Below are 21,974 nucleotides of genomic sequence, written 5' to 3' on the forward strand. Positions count from 1 at the left end.
AAAGTATAGTCACAAGAAGAGATTATTACTAAGGTATGCTAACAGAGTACTCAGGAGGGAGGTGGCTGGCAAATACATTTCACGGGAATAGACTACCTGATATTAGGTAAACAAATTGCTCACAGAAGGCATTAGCACTTCATGCTAACAGACTACTGAGGAAAAAAGGTGGCTATATTTCAGAGGAATAGACTACCTGATACCACTTAAACAAAATGCATACACCTGGGTTTGAATTTTTGACTTTGTCCAAGGATAGCTATACCTGAAGTGGATATTAGCATGACATGCTAACAGACTACAGAGGAACGAGGTGGCTACCAAAGACATTTCAGGAGTAGACCAACTCATATCTGGCAAACAAAATACAAATACCTGGGTTTAAACTCCTGATTTTGCAAGCCATGCTGACAGACTACTCAGGAAAGAGGTGGGTATCAAATTTGTTTTAGGGGGATAGACTACCAGATATCAGGCAGACAAAATGCACTTAACGGGTTTCCAACTCATCAACTTTGACATTATTAGTGGAACAAAATGGGTAAACTATAATACACCATAACAGAAGGTGTTCTGAAGAGGTGTGGATACATAAAGACATGTCCTTGTAAAAGTAATCAGTATACATAGGGGAAGTTTTTATGACACAAGTGGGAAAGTGAAAGCCACCACCATATGTATGAGTCAATGCATGATGTCATTGAAGCATAGAAACTATCATATAGGCATATCATATTACCACAGTTTCATGCTACATGATTATTACCATATGATGTCAGTTGTTTGTATTCCACAAGTGATAACAGCTTAGATGTTAACCCTGCCTGCCTTCACCAGTGTAGTGCACTAGCTAATGATGTCAGAAAATGATTTATTCAACTTTCTCAGAAAGCATACATATTGAGGAAGGTTATTGACATTTTATGAATGAATGTATATGGCCATGGTCAAAAGTGGGAACACCACTTAGGAGAGCAAAATCCATCCCTAGTGAAATTGGCTTATCAAAGTCACAACACTTCTGTGTTGTAAGTCCTTATTGCCTATCATCAGTTGCTTTGCACAGTGCTACTATCTCAGCCAGACTGGATTTGAACCCCTATTGACTTAATTCACATTCACATGACCTGTGTATTAGTTGTAGTCATCAATGAACAACTTGTAAAAAACAAAAAAAACTTGTAGGAAAGTACACATTTGAATGGTGTGTGACAACAACATGGAGTACCAAAAAATACTATTGTGCAACAGCCAACAGTAATCAGTGGATCTTAAGCCTCAACATACCTTACAGACAATTTGAATATCAACTCACTGTTACAGTGCTTTGTGGAAGATGTGAAAATTGACACAATAAATGTCTAGACGTGCCTGTACCACTGTTGTTTTCCTTCTTGCATCGACTCTAAGCTTCATTGTGCAATGGTCAGCAAAACTATGCAGCTGAAGGCAAATTCTTTGCATTTTTTGAATTAGAATGAGAAATGGGAATTACTGTTTCTCACAGTTAAATAGCAATGCTGCTGTGTGGTAACTGTTGTGCAGCAGGAGATATAAATATGTACATTGTGAAACTGTGTATGCTTACCAGAAAGTACAGCACTTACGGAATCAAAATCTTCCACTCATCAAATCCCAATACAATATCTCACATAACATCCATTGAGTAAACCATTCCTGTTTATCACCAATCTATGTTTTTGCCTACTGAAATTGAGGTGCATGCTACTGAATTCAAACACCTACCTATCTATGTCACATTAGTTAGACCTGTGCACCAGCTACTGGTGTCACAGAAGACATCATATCACCATTGCTAGAAAGCACATAGTTGAAATGATAAAATGGAGTGGGTTTTAATGCATATGGCCTCCTTTAAAAGAGAGTACAACACTTGAGAGATCAAAGTACTCCACTTGTGAAAGTGTTATCATTAAGTAGAATTGTACACATCACAATCTGCTGAGTAAGACACTTCTGCATTTTAACAAATGTATGTTTACACACTGCTACAAGTTACATGCTGAAAGATATACACACCTTCTTTTTCTTTTGACTGGTCCCATTAGGGTTGCCACAGCGGATCATGTTTTCATTTCTTCTTGTCCTTTGCATCTTGCTCTCTCATACCAACAGCTTGCATGTCCTCTCTCACCACATCCATAAACCTTATCTTAAGCCTTCCTCTTTTACTCTTACCTGGCAGCTCTACCCTTATCATCATTTTCCCAATATACCCAGCATCCTTCCTCAGCACATATCCAAACCAATGCAATCTCGCCTCTCTGGCTTTGTCTCCAAACCATCCAACTAGAGCTGACTCTCCAATATTCTCACTTCTAATCCTTTTCATCCTGATCACACCCAATGTAAATCTTAACATCTTTAACTCTGCCACCTCCAGCTGTGACTCCTGTCTTTTCATCAGTGTCACTGTCTCCAACCCATATAACATAGCTGGTCTCACTGTCATCTTGTAGACCTTTCCTTTCACTCTTACTGGTACCCATCTGTCACAAATCACTCCTGACACTCTTCTCCACCCACTCCATCCTGCCTGTACTCTCTTCTTCACCTCTCTTCCATACTCACTATTACTCTGAACTGTTGATCCCAAGTATTTAAACTCATCCACCTTTGCCAGCTCTACTCCCTGCATCCTCACCATTCCTCTGCTCTCCCTCTCATTCACACACATATATTCTGTCTTAATCCTGCTAACCTTCATTCTTTTCCTCTCTAGAGCATATCTCCACCTCTCCAGGGTCTCCCAAACCTGTTCCCTACTCTCGCTACAGATCTCAATGTCATCTGCAAACATCATAGCCCATGAGGACTCCTGTCTGATCTCCTTTGCCAACCTGCCCATCACCATTGCAAATAAGAAAGGCCTCAGAGCTGATCCTTGATGTAATCCCACCTCCACCTTGAATTCATCCATCACTCCTACCTCAGACCTCACCACTGTCACACTGCCCTTGTACATATCTTGTACCACTCTTACATACTTCTCTGCCACTCCTGTCTTCCTCATATAATACCACAGCTCTTCTCTAGGCACCCTGTCATATGCTACAGCTTCTCTCTAGGCACCCAGTTATGTGTTTTCTCTATGTCCACACAGACACAATGCAACTCCTTCTGACCTTCTCTATACATCGCCATCAACACCCTCAGGGCAAACATTGCATCTATAGTGCTCTTTATTGGCATAAAACTGTACTGATGCTCACGCATCACCTCTATTCTTAACCTGCCTTCCACTGCTCTTTCTCATAACTTCATGCTGTGGCTGATCAGTTCTATCCCTCTTTAGTTACTACAGCTCTGCACATCATCTTTATTCTTAAAAATGGTACCAGTACACTTCTTCTCCTCTCCTCAGGCATCCTCTCACTTTCCAAGATTGTGTTAAACAATATGGTTAAAAAACCCACTGCCATCCCTCCTAAACACCTCCATGCTTCCACAGGTATGTCATCTGGACCAACAGCCCTTCCATTCTTCATACTCTTCATAGCTGTCCTTACTTCCTCCTTGATAGTCCATTGCACTTCCTGATTTACTATCCCACATCATCCAACCTTTATTTTTTCTCTCATTCTCTTCATTCATCAGCCCCTTAAAGTACTCTTTCCATCTGCCCAACATACTCTCCTCACTTGTGAGTACGTTTCCCTCATTATCCTTTATCACCCTCACATGCTGCACATCTTTCCCAGCTCGGTCCATGTGTCTAGCCAATTGGTACAGGTCTTTATCTCCCTCCTTAGTTTCCAACCTTTCATACAACTCACCATACACCTTATCCTTAGCTTTCACCACCTCTATCTGTTCACCATATGCCTCATTTCCTTGTACTCCTGTCTACTTTCTTCATCTCTCTGGCAATCCCACTTCTTTTTCATCAACCTCTTCCTCTGTATAATCTCCTTTACGTCATCATTACACTACCAGGTCTGCTTGCCCTCCTTCCTCTGTCCAGATGTCAAACCACACACCTTTCTAGTTGTCTCCCTTACCACTTCTGCTCTCTGGTAACTCTTCAATGCCACCCAGTGCCTTTCTTAACTCTTCCCTGGAGTCCACCTCACAATCATCATTTTTCAACTTCCACCATTTTATCCTTGGCACTGCCTTCACTCTCCTCCTCCTCTTCTTGATCACCATCATCCTACAGACCACCATCCTATTCTGTCTAATTACGCTTTCCCTTGTCACCACTTTACAGCCTCCAATCACCTTCAGACTGGCCCTTCTGCATAGGATATTATCCACCTGTGTAAATCTTCCTCCACTCTTGCATGTCACTCTATGCTCCTTCCTTTTCTTAAAATACGTATTCATCACAGCCATGTCCATCCTTTTCACAAAATCCACTACCATATGACCTTCTGTATTTCACCTCCTCATCCCCTCTGTTCCCTTCACCAACATGCCATTGAAATCCACTCCAATCACCACTCTCTCACCTTTGAGTACAATTTACACCACTTCATCTAACTTACTCCAAAATTTTTCTTTCTCATCCATCACACAGCCAGCTTGCAGAGCATATGCACTAACAACATTCATTATCACACCATCAATTCCAGCCTCATAAACATCACTCTGTCCAATACTCTGTTCACCTCCAAAACACTCTTGACATACTGTTCCTTCAGGATATACCCTACCACATTTCTCCTCCCATCCACACCATGGTAGAACAATTTGAACCTCCCTCTGACACACCTGGCCTTACTCCCATTCCATCTGGTCTCTTGCACACACAATATGTCAGCCTTCCTTTTCTTCATCATATCAGCTAACTCTCTCCCTTTATCAAGATGCAAACACCTACTTATCTAAATCATATTCTTTACACCTGTGCACTAGCTACTTACTCTAAAGAAGAAATTAAAGAGCAGGTATAGGAATGCACACAGATGAATGGATGTCATTAACTTTGTGTGCATGCATGTGTGTGCGTGCGCATGTGTGTGTTTGTGTGTGTGTGTGTGTGTGTGTGTGTGTGTGTGTGTGTGTGTGTGTGTGTGTGTGTGTATATATATATATACACACACAGACACACACACACACACACACACACACACACACACACACACACACACACACACACGTATTTGCCTGTCTGGATGTATATATTCTGCCTTAAAATGGGGACCAATAGTTGGGAAAGTAAAATTATCCACCTGCGACATTATTACTTTTCAGTGGAACTGCACATATCGCATCTTTTCAGTAAGCCAGTTGCTTTTGTAAACACTTATAAAAGGTATACGTTGCCAGAATTGAACCCCTGCCCACCTAACTTACAATCTCTTGAGTTGTGTACTAGCTAACAACTGAACAGATTAACTCATGCAGCAGGTGTTAGATCACACATAGCTGAATCGAGCATGATGTATAAAATAATGAGCAATGTGTTTTGTGAAACATATGGCTGCAATTGGTGGACCACAATCCACAGCATATGGTATTGATAATTCGAATATCGCATCAGTACTACATTAAACTGAGCCTGTTATACTTGAAGCACTAACTGTTTCCTCATACTGATACCTTTATTACTTTCTGTTGCATACTGCAGAAAGCAGATTAGTGTGGAAAGCAGCATATGAATGTGACCAAAGTCAAAATCTGATCAGTTTTTGCCATAATAATGGAAGTGTTTTTTTTTCTGCTACCTAATTATGGGCAGCGGTGATCTTTGAGAATCGTACTGAAGTGGTATGTCTATCTGCAAATAAAAATGTTGGAAGAATATGACAACTATTTAGATGTATGGAGCAACATCTAATGAATATGATGTTGATAACCTTAGCTAAACCTAAACTGGAATATAGAGCTGTGATGTGGCCACCATACAGAAAGAGTGAGATATAGATAAAATCGATTAGGTCCAAAGAGGATTTGTAAACAGGATTAAACAACTTGGTAAAAATAAGTACTATCAAAGGTCAAAACAGTTAAACTTATATTTCATACCTTACTGAAGGCCGAAAGGCAATTTGATTATGGCACATAAATGCTGTCAGGAAACTATTTTCTTTAAAAGTACAGGACTGCAAAGCTAATTTGTTAGGTATTCTAAATGAAGAAAAACTTAGAGTAAAAATAATATCATCTCTTAGTATTTCTTAGAAAGGGCAGTAAGTGAATAGAATGAACTACTAGTGTATATTAAGAGTATTCCTGGTATGAAGAATTTTAAAACTACATTGGACATTTTATTTTGCTGAATGCTGCTTTAAAGTATAGTGGCATGGGACATGGGTCAATTATATTCCACATGGGTCAATTATATTACACACGGGTCAATTCTAGTCCTCCTTCTCTTTAGGTTTGTCTTGGCTTGTAGTTACCATCAAAAATGCTGCATTCATAACTTTCAGAAGAAGAAAGTAGGGTGGGTGAATATTCAAAATGACAATACAAGTGACCTTGGGACAATCACCTGTGGTAAACATTGCTGACCACACTGCAGATGTGGTTAGAAAGCCTTATGGAGTGGCCATTATCATACTGAATGGAAAGGCTAAGTCCACTAATGGTACAATCATACGTCTGAACAGTATACTAATTTATCAGTTCTCAAGTATAACATGACACTTTATACATTCACCACTAGGTGTCTATTGTAACTACACAATGCCAATGGCCTATGGCAATGAAGATTCAAGTATTACAAATTAAGAGCTATTTGAACAGACTGTAGGAGCAATCCCTTTACTGTTTGGCATAAATATAATTCATACAGACATCTGTCTTGCCCTCCAAGCAATGATAGGTCCTGTCTTGTTCAAAAATCTATCCCTGGAAGGTCAAGTACATGGGCGAGTAGTTTCACACTGAATGTCAATATCTATAAGGGGAGGAAGATATGCAGGTGCAGTACACACTATTACTACACCTGTGAAATAAAGTCTTTGTGGTGGCAAAACAGTACACTACTACTGACTTCAAAGTAATTGTGATATAGATGATGGAGACTGAAAACAAACACATCAGATAACTGTAATCAAAGACCATAAGCTTGATTCACTCAGGTATCTATGTAAAAAAGAAGCAAGACCATTCATGTTTTTTCCAAAATATTATTTCAGTCATTTGATCAAATATAACAAAAGAAGAACTGATAGAGAAGTATAAATATTTAGGAATGCCAATGAGTTGCAAAGTCTGCCATGTTCTTAGCGTATCATACATTATTATGGGTTTACTATCAAATGGGTGATCGGACTTTGTGCGATTTACATTAGTCTGAAATGATCCATTCAATAGTAATGAAAGAACGAATGATGAAATATAAAAATGTGTTTTTATGCAGATCGCACTATAGTGAAGGTCGGGATATGTACCCTTTCCTCACCATAGTGCGATCGCGGAGTTTGTATATATAAGTAGCAGGGGGTGTGAAGGGTGCAGCCCCCCACAAGGGGGGTGCAGAGGAGGCTTGCCCACCCTGCAAACATGTTGTTTACTCTGTGTTGGACAGTGAAGAAGTGTGGTGAATGTTTGAATTGTGTAAAATTCGAACATTCACCATTTCCGCGTTCGACTTTTTTGTAGTTCGCCGATGTTGTTTTTCATTTCTACGGTTCATAGAAATGATAGTTTGCATGAAGTGCGATCAACAAAATAATAGTAAACCTTATTATGAGCTATATACTTATCAATTTTAGCATCCTTTGGAATGTTACAGTGAAGCTGCATTTTTGTTCGTGATAGTCAAATATGAAGGTATAACTTATACAAATGCATAACATCACATTTTAAAATGTTTCATTTGAAGACTTATTTAAAATACAAATTCTGAAAATTCTGACCTGCCTGAGTTAATTTTAGCTAGAGAAATTAAATGATCAAATGGATTACAATTTAATTAAAACAACAGTACTTATTAAGCTTCAATATGTGCACATATTAAATTAAATTATTTTTAGAAAGGATAAATCTTGTCTTGGCCTCTGTTAGATGGAAGACACGATTTTCAGATATCATTAATGAATTCTATCTGTGAAAGACATACTTCATTTATAAAGGTCAGTGTTTATAACACTTTAAAAGAACTGGGTATGTGCACCAGTAGATATGCAGTTGGATGCATCCATTTCAAATAACAATATTTCATATTCATAAATATAAATAAAACATGAATATATAACAAAGAGAAAAAGAAAATGAATCCATGACAGATGATAGGATAGAAAGTAAACTGCTTCACTGACAACAGAACATGCACTGATGAAAATATATACTTAGTGAAGTTTGAATACTAACATAGATTTGTTTCTGTTTGTAGAGTGCTACAGTTCTATATATCACTGTAACTTCTGGCAAAAGAAATAAAACATGACATAATTACACCATTTTGAAGGGGGAAATAACTAGACTCTTGTAATATTAGATTCACCTTATCACTGAGGTGAAGGAGAAACAGGTAATTGTTCATGCCCAAAACTGGATGGCTGTGCAGCATAGGCTACAGATGTGTTGGATATCTGACTGATACTGCATATCTGACAAATTGCAAATCTCACTAACACTGCATATCTGATAGACTGCATATCTGGCACACTACATATCTGACACACTGTCTATCTATCATGGCTTATCTGACAGACTGCATATGTAACACTGCATATTTGACTAACACTGCATATCTGACACACTGCATATCTCAATAACACTGCATATCTGATAGACTGCATATCTGGCACATTGCATATCTGACACACTGCCTATCTAACATGGCATATCTGACAGACTGCATATGTAACATTGCATATTTGACTAACACTGCATATCTGACACACTGCATATCTCATTAACACTGCATATCTGATAGACTGCATATCTGGCACACTGCATATCTGACCCACTGCCTATCTAACACGACATATCTGACAGACTGCATATGTAAAACTGCATATCTGACTAACACTGCATATCTGACACACTGCACATCTAACACTGCAAGTGTGATGAGGAAATGAACCAGATGGAGCAATAATGACTGTCAAAAGTGTGAGCTAAATAAAAACAACTTGCTGACCAGATAACATGAGTATCAGTGTTTCAGTCCTTAATTAACAGCTTCACTAAGACAGTGTATCTACATAGAAATAGTGTTAGTGTGTTGAAAATCAACACCAGGCTGTGTGTACCAATAGGCAGACCAATCAAAATATGAAGGACAGGGCACAGCTATCATCATCTTCACAGGTGAGGAAGGGAATTGGTTATAACACGAAGTGCATTGAATGAAACACCTTCCTTTTCAAAAATCTGTGCTCTAAAGCATCTTCCTTAGGCGCTCTCTGTCTGTTATGTTGGTTCATCCCTCTAGCATGATAATTATGCTAATTAGAGCTCATTGCAGTACTTTTTCTGAATCTCTCAATGTGTATGATGACCACACCTGGTAAACATCATGCAGGTTTCTGCACAATACCATCCACACACCTGAGCCCCTTTGAGCAGCTCTATGCATATACAGTAAGTCCATAATTATAGAGATGAGGGAATTGCCTTGACATATTTAACCATTTGAAAATAGAGTCACCATAGAGCATGTATTCTCAGCAGCATACAGATAAATGGAGGGCTGACATGTTTCACACCATAAAACACAACATGAACCATAATAATACAGTACCTATACTTACAGAATCTGCCCTCCATTGTGCAAATGAGATGCCACTGATGCTCATTGCTGCATAGAGGATGGAACATGGGTGAACTGTTTAGGGTGTGAATTTTCTCCCAATTTTCCTTGACATTTTTGAACAAGAGATGTCATGGCTAAATATGGTGGGGTAGGTACTCATTTCAGAATACAGAGGTGGTGTCGGGAAGAGTCCATAATCTTTTAGGACATCCTATAGAAGTAGTACAACTGTAGGATCCTTTAGGAAGGCTATAATGTAAGGATAATGCCCCCCACATGCACACACACACTCACACACACGTACACACAATCTCATCATTACAGTGACATAAGGCATCACAATCCTGACCTCTTTTGCCAATGGGAGAATGAAGTTAAGGCACAGTCACAGCTCTATACTGCAAATATTACTTCCTTTACCTACTCAAAATCCTGATAGAGTGTATCATATGCACCTTTCACATTATGATCTTTTGTGCCTCTAGTCCCTGCAGATGTCAATCAAAAGGAATAACAGATGCACAGGAGTAGACTGGAGCACAAAGACAGCACCAGAATGAGTATACATGCTGCCATAAAAATGTTCTTATTGCATAGCAACAGTAGTAGGCATTGCAAAATATGATGTATAATTTTAATACTGTAGGACATTATCTGCCAGTACTGTCATATAATGCAGTACATTATCTGTTAGTACTGTCATATATTGCAGTACATTATCTGTCAATACTGTCATATACTGCAGTACATTATCTGTCAGTGCTGTCATACACTGCAGTACATTATCTGTCAGTACTGTCATACACTGCAGTACATTAAATGTCAGTACTGTCATACACTGCAGTACATTATCTGTCAGTTCTGTCACACACTACAGTACATTATCTGTCAGTGCTATCATACACTGCAGTACATTATCTGTCAGTACTGTCATATACTGCAGTACATTATCTGTCAGTACTGGCATATACTGCAGTACATTATCTGTCAGGTCTGTCATATACTGCAGTACATTATTTGACAGTACTGTCATATACTGTACTATATTAACAGTCAGTACTGTCATACACTACAGTATATCTGTCAGTACTGTCATACACTACAGTACATTATCTGTCAGTACTGTCATATACTGCAGTACAGTATCTGTCAGTATTGTCATATACTTCAGTACATTATCTGTCAGTGCAATCTATCAGTACTGTCATATACTGCAGGACAGCATGTGTTAGTACTGTCATATACTGCAGTACATTATCTGTCAGTACTGGCATACACTGCAGTACATTATCTGTCAGTACTGTCATACACTGAGTAAATTATCTGCCAGTACAGTTATACACTGCAGTACATCTGTCAGTATTGTCACAAACTGCAGTACATTATCTGTCAGTACTGTCATACACTTCAGTACAGTATGTGTCAGTGCTGTCATATACTGAAGTACATTATCTGTCAGTACTGTCATACACTGCAGTACAGTATGTGTCAGTACTGTCATACACTGCAGTACATTATCTGTCAGTATTGTCATATACCGAAGTACATTATCTGTCAGTACTGTCATGTACTGCAGTATATTATCTGTCAGTACTGTCATACACTGCAGTACATTATCTGTCAGTACTGTCACTGCAGTGCATAGTCTGTCAGCACTGTCATGTACTGCAGTATATTATCTATCAGTACTGTCATGCACTGCAGTACATTATCTATCAGTACTGTCATACACCGCAGTATATCTGTCAGTACTGTCATATATTACCCTACATTATCTGCCAGATCTGTCATATACTGCAGTACATTATCTGTCAGCACTGTCATATACTGCAGTACATTATCTGTCAGTACTGTCATTCACTGCAGTGCATTATCTGTCATTACTGTAATATACTGTGCTACATTATCTGTCAGTTCTGTCACTGCAGTATATTGTCTGCCAGTACTGTCATATACTGCAGTACATTATCTGTCAGTACTGTCATGCACTTCAGTACATTATCTGTCAACACTGTCATATACTGCAGTACATATTCTTTCAGTGCTGTCATATATCACAGTACATTATCTGTCAGTACTGTCATATACTGCAGTAAAGATGTGTCAGTACTGTCATACACTGCAGTACATTATCTGTCAGTACTGTCATACACTACAGTACATTATCTGTTAGTGCTGTCATATAGTGCAGTACATAATCTGCCAGTACTGTCACTGCAGTACATTGTCTTTCAGTACTGTCATGTACTGCAGTATATTATCTGTCAGTACTGTCATACACTTCAGTACATTATCTGTCAAATACTGCAGTACATTATCAGTCAGTTCTGTCATATGCTGCAGTACATTATCTATTAGTACTGTCATACACTGCAGTACATTATCTGTCAGTACTGTCATATACTGCAGTACATTATCTGTCAGTGCTGTCATGCACCGCAGCACATTATCTGTCAGTGCTGTCACTCCAGTATATTATCTGTCAGTACTGGCATACACTGCAGTACATTATCTGTCAGTACTGTCATACACTGAGCAAATTATCTGTCAGTACTATTATACACTGCAGTACATCTGTCAGTATTGTCACAAACTCCAGTACATTATCTGTCAGTACTGTCATATACTGCAGTACATTATATGTCAGTGCTGTCATTCACTGCAGTGCATTATCTGTCAGTACTGTAATATACTGTGCTACATTATCTGTCAGTACTGTCACTGCAGTATATTGTCTGCCAGTACTGTCATATACTGCAGTACATTATCTGTCAGTACTGTCATGCACTTCAGTACATTATCTGTCAACACTGTCATATACTGCAGTACATATTCTTTCAGTGCTGTCATATATCACAGTACATTATCTGTCAGTACTGTCATATATCACAGTACATTATCTGTCAGTACTGTCATACACTACAGTACATTATCTGTTAGTGCTGTCATATAGTGCAGTACATAATGTGTCAGTACTGTCACTGCAGTACATTGTCTTTCAGTACTGTCATGTACTGCAGTATATTATCTTTCAGTACTGTCATACACTTCAATACATTATCTGTCAAATACTGCAGTACATTATCAGTCACTTCTGTCATATGCTGCAGTACATTATCTGTTAGTACTGTCATACACTGCAGTACATTATCTGTCAGTACTGTCATATACTGCAGTACATTATCTGACAGTGCTGTCATGCACCGCAGCACATTATCTGTCAGTGCTGTCACTCCAGTATATTATCTGTCAGTACTGGCATACACTGTAGTACATTATCTGTTAGTACTGTCATACACTGAGCAAATTATCTGTCAGCACTGTTATACACTGCAGTACATCTGTCAGTATTGTCACAAACTGCAGTACATTATCTGTCAGTACTGTCATATACTGCAGTACATTATATGTCAGTGCTGTCATACACTGCAGTACATTATCTGTCAGTACTGTCATTCACTGCAGTACATTATCTGCCAATACTGTCATACACTGCAGTACATTATCTGTCAGTACTGTCATATACTGCAGTACAGTATGTGTCAGTACTGTCATATACTGCAGTACATTATCTGTCAATACTGTCATACACTGCAGTGCATTATCTGTCAGGGAAGACAAACACTGCAGTACATTATCTGTCAGTACTCTCATATACTGAAGTATATTATCAGTCAGTACTGGCATGCACTGCAGAACAGTATGTGTCAGTACTGTCATACACTGAAGTACATTATCTGTTAGTACTGTCATACACTGCAGTACAGTATGTGTCAGCACTGTCATGCACTGCAGTACATTATCTGTCAGCACTGTCATGTACTGCAGTATATCTGTCAGTACTGTCATACACTGCAGTACATTATCTGTCAGTACTGTCACTGCAGTACATAGTCTGTCAGTACTGTCATGTACTGCAGTATATTATCTGTCAGCACTGTCATACAATTCAGTACATTATCTGTCAGTACTGTCATACACCGCAGTATGTTATCTGTCAGTACTGTCATAAACTGCCATACATTATCTGTCAGTTCTGTCATATACTGCAGTATATTATCTGTCAGCACTGTCATATACTGCAGTACATTATCTGTCAGTACTGTCACTGTAGTGCATTGTCTGTCTGTACTGTCATATACTGCAGTACATTATCTGTTAGTACTGTCATGCACTTCAGTACATTATCTGTCAACACTGTCATATACTGCAGTACATATTCTTTCAGTGCTTTCATATACCGCAGTACATTATCTGTCAGTACTGTCATATACTGCAGTACAGATGTGTCAGTACTGTCAAACACTGCAGTACATTATCTGCCAATACTGTCATACACTAGAGTACATTATCATATAGTGCAGTACATTATCTGTCAGTACTGCCACTGCAGTACATTGTCTTTCAGTACTGTCATGTACTGCAGTATATTATCTGTCAGTACTGTCATACACTTCAATACATTATCTGTAAAACACTGCAGTATATATCTGTCAGTTCTGTCATATGCTGCAGTACATTATATGTTAGTACTGTCATACACTGCAGTACATTATCTGTCAGTACTGTCATACACTGCAGTACATATCTGTCAGTAGTGTCACTGTAGTACATTATCTGTCAGTACTGTCATATGCTGCAGTACATTATCTGTCAGTACTGTCATATACTGCAGTACATTATCTGTCAATGCTGTCAAATACTGCAGTACATTATCTGTCAGTGCTGTCATATACTGCAGTGTATTATGTGTCAGTTCTGCATCTTGGTCAAACTTAAGACAACGAAAAGGCAAAATAGCGAAGTGGCCTTTTAATACACTGCAGTACATTATCTGTGAATACAGTCATACACTGCAGTACATTATCTGTCAGTGCTGTCATATACTGCAGTGCAGTATGAGTCAGTACTGTCATATACCACAGTACATTATCTGTCAATACTGTCAAACACTGCAGTACATTATTTGTCAGTACTGTCATATACTGTAGTATATTATCAGTCAGTACTGTCATGCACTGCAGAACAATATGTGTCAGTACTGTCATACACTGAAGTACATTATCTGTCAGTACTGTCATACACTGCAGTACAGTATGTGTCAGTACTGTCATACACTGCAGTACATTATCTGTCAGTACTGTCATGGCAGTACATTATCTGTCAGTACTGTCATACACTGCAGTACATTATCTGTCAGTACTGTCACTGCAGTACATTTTCTGTCAGTGCTGTCATATACTGCAGTATATTATCTGTCAGTACTGTCATACACTGCAGTACAGTATGTGTCAGTACTGTCATACACTGCAGTACATTATCTGTCAGTACTGTCATGGCAGTACATTATCTGTCAGTACTGTTATACACTTCAGTACATTATCTGGCAGTACTGTCATATACTGCCATACATTATCTTTCAGTTCTGTCATATACTGCAGTACATTATCTGTTGGTACTGTGATACACTGCAGTGCATTATCTGTCAGTACTGTCATATACTGTGGTATATTATCTTTCAGTACTGTCATGCACTTCAGTACATTATCTGTCAGCACTGTCATATACTGCAGTACATTCTTTTTCAGTGCTGGCATACACTGCAGTGCATTATCTGTCAGTGCTGTCATACACTGCAGCACAGTATGTGTCAGTGCTGTCATATACTACAGTACATTATCTGTCAGTACTGGAATTCACTGCAGTACATTGTCTGTCAGTACTGCCATACACTGAGGTACATTATCTGTCAGTACTGTTATACACTGCAGTACATTATCTGTTAGTGCTGTCATATACTGCAGTGCATTATCTCTCAGTTGTGTCATATGCTGCAATACATTATGTGTCCATTCTGTCTTATACTGCAGTACATTATCTGTCAGTGCTGTTGTACACTGCAGTACATTGTTTGTCATTACTGTCATACCACTGCAGTACATTAGCTGTTAGTACTGTCATATACTGCAGTTTATTTTCTGTCAGTACTGTCATATACTAAAGTACATTGTCTGTCAGTACTGTCATACACTGCAGTACATTATCTGTCAGTACTTTCATATACCACAGTATATTATCTGTCAGTATTGTCATACACTGCAGTTCATTATGTGTCAGTACTGTCATATGCTGCAGTGCATTATCTGTCATAGTTTCATAGTTTCATAGTTTAGTACTAGGCTATTTGCCCTGGGGCATTTGTAAGCCTAGCCATAGTGATGTGGCTTTCACCACCCCATGTGATGGTACAAAAATGTACAGAATAGATTTAGAATACTGTGCCTCTGACTAGTAGTGACGCAGTGAAGGTCCCCTTATATAATAGAATTAGTTTTCTGTGCCCCTGTCTAGTAGTGACACAGATGTGATCCCTGCAGTAAACTTACGATCTCCCATCCACTCATCAAGATTTCTCTTGAAGAGAGTCAGTGAGGGGCTTTGCCTAACATGAACTGGGTTCTTGTTCCAGAGCATGGGAAGCCTCTGGGTTATGAATCTATCCCTCCAGCATGTCCTATTCATACTTGTGCCGAGGTTTAAGTCTTTAGCTCTTGTGGTTCTGATGGATTTGGATTTTTTGAGGTGGAGCATGTCCATCAGTTCCTGATTGGACATGGTGTTGTTGGTCAGGCAGAGATCACCTCTGAGCAGGCGGTATGCTACTGAATAGAGCTGGAGTTTCTTTAGTCTGGCAGAATAAGACATACGTTGGAGACCCTTGATCCTTTTTGTGAGGTACTTTTGTGGTCTCTCCAGCTGTTGCAAATGCTGGGTGAGGTACATACCAAATGGGGCATTGTACTCAATCATGGGTCTGATGAAGGAGGAGTATAGGGGTACAATGACATCCTTGGATCTGGATGTGAATCCCTTCATGATAAGGTGTGCAAGGTAGAATGTTTTTCTAACCACTTTGGCAACGTGGATGCCAAATGAGAGGCCGCTGTCGACTTGGGTCCCTAGGTCTCAGATTACATTTTCCGTACTCAGTGGGTTGCTGTCTATGTGATAATTTGTGGGTACTTTGTTTTTCCCAAAGGGGATGACTATACATTTTTTGGCATTTAGTTTAAGGCCATGACTCCGGCACCAGTTGTCCATTTCTGTGAGGCCTTTTTGTAGGATGTATGTGTCCGCTGGTGTATCGACTATGGCGCCTAGTTTGCAGTCATCTGCGAACTTTGTCAGCCACAACCCTCCCATGTTTGCTTTAACATCTGAGAAATAAATGCTGAGCAAGAGGGGTCCCAGGACAGATCCCTGTGGGACACCACTTGTGACTGGCTTGGAGTCTGACATTGCTCCAGTGATTTTAACTTTATGGGTTCTGTCCTTTAGCCAGTTTGCAACCCATCTAGTGACATAAGGGTTTACATTTAAGCTGTTGAGCTTATCTATGATGCCTGAGTGGGGTATTGTGTCGAAGGCCTTAGCCAAGTCCAGGTAGGCTGTATGGACTGCTTTGCCCTCATCAATGGCTCTAGTGACTGTTTCGAAAAAGTTAACCAGGTTCAAAAGGCAGGATCTGCCCTTTACAAAGCCAAAATGGGTGGGGTCAAGTGTCTGTAGGTGCCCAATGTCTCTGTTTATGAGTTCCATAATAATTCTTTCCATAGCTTTGCAGACCAGGCTGGTTAAGCTTATGGGGCAGTAGTTCCCAGGGTCTGTAGAGGTACCCCCTTTGTGGAGTGGGACCACTGTTGCTGTACGCCAGTATTCAGGTACACATCCTGTAGTAAGGCTAAGGTTAAATAGCATTTTTATGTGCGGGTTTAGCTCCTCTTGGAGTTCACGTAGCACGCAACCCGGGATACCATCAGGTCCCATTGATGCTGTGTTTTTAGCTTTGTTGAGGGCGGCTCTCACTTGGACTTCTGAGATGACAGGGAGATTACATTCAGCTGGGATAAGTATTTCTTCTTTTGGGGGTGAGGGAGGGGAGAAATTTGCACTGAACCTGTCAGCCAGAATGTTGGCAATATCTGTGGGTTCAGTGTATTTTTTGTTGTTGTGAACTAACTCTGAGCATATCTGAGGGTTTCCGCCCAGGTTTCTAACATAGCTGAAGAAGGCTTTGTGGTTATCTTTGGTGTCGTTAGCGATTTTTCTCTCAAAGTTGGCCTTGGATGTTTTTATGAGAGAACGTAGTTTTCTGCTAGTGTTGATCAGAGATGTCTTCCCTTTATGGGACTTTGCTCTGTCGTGCAGTAGCTTCCTTCTTTTGTTATACAATTTGTTAATGGCTGAGGTCCACCGGACAGGACGCTTGCCTTTGGTGGAGAGGGACTTGGATTTATTTGGGATTGCATGATCCATGCATTCTTGGAGATGTCCATAGAAAGGATTTGTGAAGGATTCGGCATTGTGGGATGTGGTATCCACTGGCCCAGTGGGCTTAAAGGATACCATCTCAGTCTTAAGAAGAGTGAAGTCTGCTTTTGAGAAGTTTTTCACTGTGGTCTTTTGTGCTGGGGGTGGAGGTGGGATATGTATATCCATGGTGATTAGTTTATGGTCAGATCTCACTAGTGAGGGGTATACCTCCGGTGTGGAGCATTTTGTCCCCATGTTTGTGATGATCAGGTCTAGTATATTATCTCCCCTTGTGGGAGAGGTGACTAGTTGTTCCAGTGCATTTGAATTTATGAATTCCAGGAACCTTTGGGCTAGGGTGTTAGGGCTAGAATAATGTACCCAATCTATGTTTGGGTAGTTGAAGTCTCCCAGTATGATGGTATTTTGTGATACATTCATATCCTCCAATGTCTTCAGGAAGCTGAGTGGGGTTCCTGAGATTGGGAGGGTGGTCTGTAACATGCTACCAGTTGTATAGCAGTTTTGCCTATGGTTAGTTGCACCTGTATGGTCTCCAATGCTTCATGTGTTGCTACTAACCTGGAGGTGTAGGTGTCCTTGATGAATATGGACACTCCCCCCTCCCTTTGTGGTTCGGCCTGGGTTTTGGGGCCAAAAAGCATGATACGAGGTGTAGCCTGGTAGCGCTGGGGTGCTCTCAGGAGCCTTGAACAAGGTTTCAGCTACTGCACAGACGTCGATGTTCTCCATACTGAGGAGTGCATCGAGAGCCTGCATCTTGAGATTTAGACTCAGTGCTGTCATATGCTGCAGTACATTATCTGTCAGTGCTCTCACTCCAGTACATTATCTGTCAGTACTGTCATGCACTGCAGTACATTATCTGTCAGCACTGTCATACACTGCAGTAAAGTATGTGTCCGTACTGTCATATACTGCAGTAAATTATCTGTCAGTACTGTCATACATTGCAGTGCATTATCTGTTAATGCTGTCAAACATTGCAGTACATTATTTATCAGTACTGTCATAAACACCAGTACATTATCTCTCAGTACTGTCATACACTGCAGTACATTGTCTGTCAGTACTGTCCTATACGGCAGTACATTATCTGTCACTTCTGTTATATAATGCAGTACATTATTTGTCAGTACTGTCATATACTGCAGTACATTATCTGTCAGTACTGTCATACACTGCAGTACAGTATGTCAGTACTGTCATATACTGCAGTACATTATCTGTCTGTACTGTCATACAATACAGTACATTATCTGTTAGTACTGCCATGCACCGCAGTACATTATCTGTCAGTGCTGTCATATACTGCAGTACATTATCTGTCAGTGCTGTCATACACTGCAGTATAGTATGTGTCAGTACTGTCATACACTGCAGTACATTATCTGTCAGTACTGTCATGTACTGCAGCATATTATCTGTCAGTACTGTCATATACCGCAGTGCAGTATCTGTCAGTACTGTCATATACTACATTACAATATCTGTCAGTACTGTCATATACTGCAGTACAGTATCTGTCAGTACTGTCATACACTGCAGTACATTATCTGTCAGTACTGTCATCCACTGCAGTACATTATGTGTCAGTACTGTCATATACTTCAGTGCATTATCTGTCAGTGCTGTCATACACTGCAGTTAAGTAGGTACTGTACTGTCATATCCTGCATTTCTCTATGTGTCAGTACTGTTTTATACTGCAGTACATTATCTGTCAGTGCTGTCATATACTGCACTACAGTATGTGTCAGTACTGTCATATACTGCAGTACATTATCTGTCAGTATTGTTACTCCAGTACATTATCTGCCAGTATTGTCATATACTGCAGTACATTATCTGTCAGTGCTGTCATACACTGCAGTACATTACCTATCAGTACTGTCATACACTGCAGTACATTATCTGTCAGTACTCATCTCCCCACCCTCACTCTCCCTAAAGCTACATCTACACTGTCGCATCTTACTCTTCTAACAGTCACCAACCTCATTCACAACAATCATCTCTATCCAAATACTTAACTATTTACTCATTAAATATTCAGAGTCTTTCAAATAAAGTTACTGAGCTGCACTCATGGATAGCTCTCAATACCCCATCACATCCTCTCCCTATCTGAAACCTGGCTCAAGCCATAAATCTCAAACAGTGAAACACTCCCTTCAGGTTATAATATCTTCTCATCTGATAGACCTGTAAAAAAGGGGGTGGCATGGCCATCCTCTACTCAAACTACCTTGACCTCTCACCTTATCCTTCTCAAATTCCTGACTTCCTCCCAGCTGAAATCATCATCCTTAACTGCCATCTGAATCCCCACAAAAAACTTGCAATTGCCTCTATCTACCTTCCTCCTGTTAACAATCTGCCCATTCTTGAAAATATCCTATCCTGGTTCTCCCACAACATACCATATGAGACATTTATCCTTGGTGATGTCAACATTGATTGGTCCAAACTCACAACTGACTCCCCCCAACTCAGTATCCACCTACACGGCTTCCACCAACTTATAACATCTCTCACTTGCTTCCATAAAAATTCCTCTTCCAGCTCCATCATAGACTGGATCCTTACCAATTCCCCCACCAATTCCACAGTCCCACCACCTCACCTGACTCTCTCAGTGATCATCTCCCTACCACCATCTTAAGACACTATTCCCATATTCCTAAACCCCACTTTATCAAAGACTGTTACAAACTGTCAACTTTCAATTCATCCCAATTTAACTCCATTCTCCACAACATAGATTGGTCCATCCTAAAACACCTCCCACTAAATGATGATGTAAGCACTATCAATAGCATCTTCATGAGTACTCTAAACTCCTTAGCTCCCTCTAGGAAGATCAGAGTAAAATCAAGTCATGCTCCCTGGCTCTCCAAGGAGACTAGGTCCTTTATGAAACAAAGAGATAGTGCTTGCAAAACCTGGACTAAAACTAAACAACCACCTCTTCTTCAAAAATACAGGCAACTGAGGAACCTTGCAAAAAACATTTAACTAATGACAAAAAGTTATACTATAGCTCTGCTCAGCTTAACAACAAATCCAGTCCTCGAAAATTTTGATCAACTCTCAACAACATCCTCTATCCTGGAAAGCCCTCTAATCCCTCCCCTTACCCTAACTCTTCCTTTCAGGAAACAGCTACCTTCCTGAATAAACACTTTATCTCTTCCATCCAAAATCTGGTAACCTCTAAGCCAAACTCTGCTTCAACACCCATCCCTCCAAGTCCCACTAACACAACTTTGTTTTTATTTCAGCCAGTTACATCAAATCTGTACTACTCAAGCTAAAACCTTGCTCTCCTTCCACTGACAATCTATCTCCTACATTCCTCAAACTTGCTGCTGACTCAATTGCCTATCCTATATCTATACTAATTAATCAATCTATCCTGGAATCAACTGTCCCCACCCTTTGGAAATCTTTCTTTACTATCCCTCTTCATAAAGGTGGAAACTCCACTGACCCCTCAAACTACTGACCCATTGCCATTCTATCCCTTCTCTCCAAGATATTAGAAAAATGTATTCACTTGCAGCTTCTCAATCACCTTCTCATGCACCACTTACTTACCCCTACCCAACATGGATTTCATCCTCACCACAGCACCACCACTGCCCTCCTCTCCTTCACTCATATCATTGCAGAGGCCTTAGAAAACTATAAAATCATTTCCTGTCTCTTCCTAAATCTCTCCAAAGCCTTTGATACTGTCTGTCATCCTCTACTACTATCCAAACTCGCAAATCTCCACCTATCCTCCTCCGCACTTGCCTGGTTTAATAGTTACCTATCTGGCAGGCAACAATCTGTCACATGGCTCTCATCCTCCTCACCTTTCCTTCCCATCTCCACTGGTGTTCCCCAAGGCTCCATCTTGGGACCACTTTTGTTTAACATCTTTACCAATGATCTTTACACCTCATGCAAAAAATCC

Source organism: Protopterus annectens, chromosome 7.part1, assembly GCF_019279795.1.
Source record: "Protopterus annectens isolate FY-2018-M chromosome 7.part1, PAN1.0, whole genome shotgun sequence".
Taxonomy (NCBI): Eukaryota; Metazoa; Chordata; order Ceratodontiformes; family Protopteridae; genus Protopterus; species Protopterus annectens.